Here is a 6,171-nt window from a genome sequence, read left to right as displayed (position 1 = left end):
TGAGACTGCATCTGCCTCCGGATCAGATTTATCCCTCTGGGCTCCGTTGATGGCTTGGTGGGTGTGTGGGGGGCGGTGGGTGTTCTGTAAGGTGTGGTGGACTGATTCGGGGGATGCCTGGGTCTTGTGGGCTTGGGGGATGCCTGGGTGGGGTATCTGGTGGTCAAGCTCCAAGGTCTCGGGGGGGCCTCAGGGCGGCCTCTGGCGGCCGCTTGCAAATGCTCTTGGGGAGTCCTGCGCCAGCAGATGTGGGGGACTGGCCTCGTGGGTGTGTTGACGCGGGTGGGTCTGGGTTGGGTGATTTCTGGGGCTCTGGGTTCCTAAAGTAGGTCATTCTTTAAGGGTGATCTGGCGGGGGCTGGGTTCTGTGGAGTGTCACTGAACACTGTAAAAACTCTGTGAAACCACAACTTTACTTTTTAATCCTACATTTTTTGGTTTCCTTATAATGGCTGGTTTATTAATATTATCCAGTCCTGCAGATTTTACTTAAATTGTAAAAAAGCTTGACTGATTTACGTCACAGATTGGGATTAAGGCACATTTAGACAGTCAATGTATCAGATACATTTTTTATACCTGCATCAAAATGCAAATGAAATATGAATGAAGAAAGGGAGAATATGAACCCTTGTCAAGATGCTTCATCATCATGTGTAACAGCTGTCAGATAATTGAAACATTGCTACAAAAAAAGATTTATTTTGCAGGGTATGCAAGATAATGAAATATATTCTGAGGTAAATAAAACGATATTTGGGTAAACTTAAAAATAACTAAAGAATGAAATGCATTGGTTCCTATTTCACAAGCTATTGAATAAAATATTCAAGGATTGTTTAACTGTATATAACAGTTAAGTAACCACAACATGATTTGATCTAAAATGTTTTAATCAGTTTAAAAAATATTTGTTTTTACTAACTTTATTTATTTGGCTTAAATTCTTTCCAGAAAAGTCTATTTAAAGTATTAATCTTATATTTTAGCTCCAACAATATTACGTTTCTTGAAGTAGAAAATATTTACGTTTTCTTACTTATTTTATGCAATGCATTATGCAAATATTTTTCATGGCTTTCTTCAGTAATGATAAAATATGTTTATTTTTTATTTTTTAACCAATAGCTTCCACAGTCAAAATTCTTGCTCTGGCTGTTTCAGATATTAAGGTCCTGTATAAATGTATAAGGTATGTACAAAGCTCCAGCATAAATGACAGCCTTCTTCAAATGGCGGAGCGGGGGGGGGACGACAACAAGTTTTGTGCGGACGACTGGAGGGGGGGGGGGGGGGGGGGGGTATCCATGTGTTTTTGGTTTTTGCCTGTTTTTTCCTGCCATTGACTATATGCACGCGCAAAACCGACAAACAACAAAGAAAAACGCGTTACCGTCAAATAAACATGCAAGCATATCGAGTTATTTTTATTTTTTTTTATTTTTATGAATGTTGGCGAGGGCGGTAGCGGGAGTTTGTGGCGAGGCGGCCGCCTCGCCAATATAGCGCTGCGGGGGCAACACTGCAATTTTTGCAACATTATTTACATTTAATGTGTCCTATCTGTATGGCGTACCAATCCTGCATAGTTAAAAAATACATAGAGAAATAAATGAAGGACTTAATAATATAAAATTGCTTGAAAAGTAGCTAATGATATGAATTGTTGTGCCATTAAATGGGACAACTAATAAAAAGATATTCTTCAACATTGTTCAATTCATCAAAAAATATATATTTTAACTTCCACTTTTAGTTTTACTTTTCTTCTTGCTTTTATGCTGACTTATTTTTAACCAACTTGTTTTCTGTTATACATTTTTATTGAAGTCTTTATTTTGTGTTTGTGTATTTATTGCAAGTGGGTCTTTTTTGTTCCGTATTTCCACTGTAACCTTTTTTATTGTTTCATATTTATTCACACCAACATTTTTGAAAGATATTTTTATTTTTGTTTCACACTAAGAATTACTGTCTTAATACCAAAGCTTTCCTCTTTTCAGCTTTCTCTTTAATTTCTTGCTCTTGACGTGCATAGATCAATAAAAATATTTCTTCGGTCCTCACTCCAGAGGAAAGCCCACTCCCAGAAGTGAAGAGAATGTGATCAGTGAAACACAATTGTAAAAGAATGCAATTCATAAAACTCAATCTGAAAAAGATAATTTTGAAAACATTTGAAAATATAAAATCAGTAAAATAAATTGAAAAAAAATTTAAAGAAACATTTTGAAAAATTACAAAAGATATTTTTTTGGAAAAAAATAAAATCTAAGAAAAGAAATGTTTCTCTTAAAACCTTTTTTTTTTACTTGGACATTATTCACAGTTTCATTTCTTGATTGCGTGTGTTTCACATTTCCATTTACAAAACACGTTCTTTGCTTGCAACAATAGTGGAAAAAATAATTCGCTGCATAACTTATCCACCGGGAATTGTCCTGGTCCCTGCCGCAGGGTATTATATATATATATATATATATATATATATATATATTATATATATATATATATATATATAGATATAATATATATATATATAATTCTATATATATATATATATTAACGTGGTGCTTACTGACCGATTTTTTTTGTGGTACTATGTGCTCAAGAATATGTTTAAATGTGTAGGACTTTGGTTAGTGACCAAGCTGCTCTGTTCAATGGATATTCGGAGCATTACGCTACACGGTGTCACTACCTGATCAAACACCTGAGCTGTCTACAAGACTGCCTGACTGTAATGTCTAAACTACAAGTGCATTCATATAAGGCAGCCTGCGCCTGCAGTACGCACTAGCAACAAAACCAAGTAAGTTAATTCATTGTATAAATTATGTTTATTTTGGCTTAATGTTAGAAACAGGGCAGTGTAGTCCGACTACTCTGTGCTCCCAACATAGACGCATAGTTCTCCCTTTCAGAAAGAGCTGTGCACATGAAGGAGCGGAGTGATATTGCGTTCTTGGGACAAATATTATTGCACCCTATAATACAGTAACGATGGAAGAGCTGCAGAATTTACATTTTAATTGGGAAAATTTGGTCTAAGTTTTACATTAAAACTACAATATGAAAAACATGAGCAACAACTTTAGACTTAATTATGTAAAACAAAAAAGAAAAAGATAAAATAAGTATAATTCAAAGTTTGCCACAAGCAGTGAAGAGTACACACCTAATGGGTGACAAAAAAGGCTCTTGTCCAAAGAAACAAAATGTAACTGTTTGCTCACACAAAACACCCTAGATGAAAATTAATACTGCATATCCAGAGGTGTGACCAGTGCTTTAAATGGAAATAAGGTAAGTGCCAGGATTCCCTTTAATGTTATACAAATACGGGACAGAAACATGGGTAATACTTTCAGTAGTTATGTTTTACAGAAATTAAAAAGAACTAAAGAACATCAGTTGCACATCAAATCCATATAACCAAAGTAAACTGTCACAAATTATTTTTATTAAGTTCAACTCTCATGGCATTAACATGGAAATGAATCCTTAACAACATTAAAGAATTAAATGTCTGACTTAAGATTTCAGTTTAGTTTATCTGTACAATATAGGTCCCCAATAAGGCTTGAAAATAAATATATGCTAATATTAAATATCATTACAAATATTTTAGCTTCTGGTAAACTCTAAATCTGAAAGTAAAAGTGTTGTGATGAGAATAACAGGAGCCAGCAGCACCAGATACACAGAACTGGTGTTATTATAGCCTCGTGAGACCATCCTGATCTCGCGAGCTTTTCTGGCGGCGTCAGGTTAGTGTTATTAATGATGAGCAAATATAGAGAAAAAGTAATACATGAATATATAAATGAAGACTTGCTCTCTTGCCTCTACATAAAAAAAATATGATTTGAATTTTAAACTTGAATATTTATGTGTGGAATTTTTCAAGTTGGGTTTGTGCAAATGTTTTTTTTTTATTTATATCAGATTTGTTGCATTAGTTTCTTGCCTTTCTTCTTGATTTGAATTAACCGGACCATATTATCTGATGCATTCTTTTACCCAGGCCTGAGAAATTGGGTTTTCACTCTTGCAAAAGTTATGAATATCAGAAGGACCATATTGTTTTTTTATATAAATCTTTCAATCTGTTAAGTAACTAAACTTCTGGGCCTTAGGGGGTTGTATAGGCTCATCAATCTGGAGGATTTTGAGATGCAAATAATCATTGAATCATTTGTCTCATTTATCTTTCAGAGAAAAGCTGCCTGAGTCCTCTTGCAGATTGCAGTGTTACAGACTCTGCTTCTGCAACAAAGGTACATACCAATTTTGCCTCAAATGAATGATGAAAAATACCATATCTGGTATACTGGAGAAAATATTTATAATCTTATGTTCGTCTTAAGGAAAACTCTGGGGATGTTCTGCATGATGCTGGAACAGATGGTAAAGATCAGTATATTCAATTTAAAAAGACAACTACAGTAAGATCTGCAGTCTGTAAGTGTCTTCAGGTAAAAATAAGATTGTTGTTGATGTGTTACCTTCACAGCTCTTGGTTTTCGCCTAAAAACAACGATTGACAGCAGACATGACCCATTGTCTTGTCCTGAGGAGACTTCAGAGGCAGAATCTGGTAACAATAAAAGCAGAAAGGATAAAACTTTACACAAGACAACAAAGACTAACGACTCAGCAGAAGTCACCAACCTCCAAGGAAAACAAAACCATGAGGAAGAAGGACAAAAACAAAGTAAGCATGCTATCACTTTAGCAACTGAGTTGAATGTGACAAAAAAACATGAAAATTAATTTACCTTGCCCTAAACACCTAAATCAAATTGTCAAACTGCCTCATTAGCAGGCAGTCAAACTCTTCTGAGTGTGTCTGTCTGGATGGATGAATGAATGTGATGTGATGATATCAAGATCTCCGATTTGCCATTAATTAGCTCAAACATAAGATGGCATGCATGCTGTAAAAAATATCAACATCAGCTCTTCTCTGACAGCATGGTCAGATAAAATTATTGTCCAAATTATACAGAACGCTGTCTAAAATAGATGATTCAATATCTCTCCCTATTCTCAAATTGGAGGCCGTTTAATCAGTTAGCTTTGAACAAAACATCTGGGCTCAGATATGTTTAAGAACTTTCAAAATGACAAGAAACTTGAATTTACAACCAATACGATACAAAATCCTTCATAGAGTACACTATACAGGTCAAAGATTATTCAGGATGGGTTTTGCACACTCTAATATCTGTTCACAGTGCACAAGCAACTACATTCATACACTGTAGTTATGCATGTCTGTTCAGAGATTCTGGGGCCAGATATCTGAAGACTTGTCTAAGTGTCTGAGATGTAAAATTTCACCTTCCCCCTGAGTTTGCTGGTTGGGTAACTTGGATGATAGCACCTTGGGAAAAAAATCTGTTTGCATGGATTTCACTGCCCCTATCTGTATCCCTAACTGTATTCCTAAGAAAACTATCCTCATTTATTGGAAAAGCAATAAATAAATAAATACATTCTCAGTATTAATCAGTATAAAGGTCTTTTGATGAATTATATTTGCCTATTGGAGCCAGTGGGGAAACTGGCTTCCTGAGAGGGCATGTTGTGCCCTGGTCATTCCTCCCCATCCCCGAACACATCCCTCTGCCCTCTCTAACACATGTAGGATCTTGGAGTGTGGATCTATGTATAATCTCTATAGGGACATGCACTTTCCAGCTTCAGCTTCTCACTCACACCTATGGTGAATCTAAGGTTATTGACATGGAATGTGCATGGAGCTGGCACCAGAGAGAAAGATATTTAACCAGCTTAAAAGATTAAAGGCAGATGTCTTATTGCAAGAAACTCATAAATCAGCCACAACTGTAAGCGATCTTAACTCACCTGAGTTCCCAAATGTGTTTGCGGCCTGCTATAACTTTAGACAGAGAGGTCTAGAAATTTTAGTCCAAAAAACAACACAATATTAAACAAAATTATACATCCTCTAGGTAGATTCATGATAATAAAAATATCTATTCATTACCAAAAGTTATTTATTGTTAGTATATATGGCCCAAATGTTGATGACCCCTTATTTTTCCACAATTTTTCCATGCACTTTCAAAACATGGGGATTGTTCTCTAATTATTGGAAGTGACCTCAACTTTGGTCTAAACGAGGAAATAGACAGGTTGTAT

This window comes from Fundulus heteroclitus, chromosome 14, assembly GCF_011125445.2.
Source record: "Fundulus heteroclitus isolate FHET01 chromosome 14, MU-UCD_Fhet_4.1, whole genome shotgun sequence".
Lineage (NCBI taxonomy): Eukaryota > Metazoa > Chordata > Actinopteri > Cyprinodontiformes > Fundulidae > Fundulus > Fundulus heteroclitus.
Note: the sequence above shows the minus strand (reverse complement) of the source record.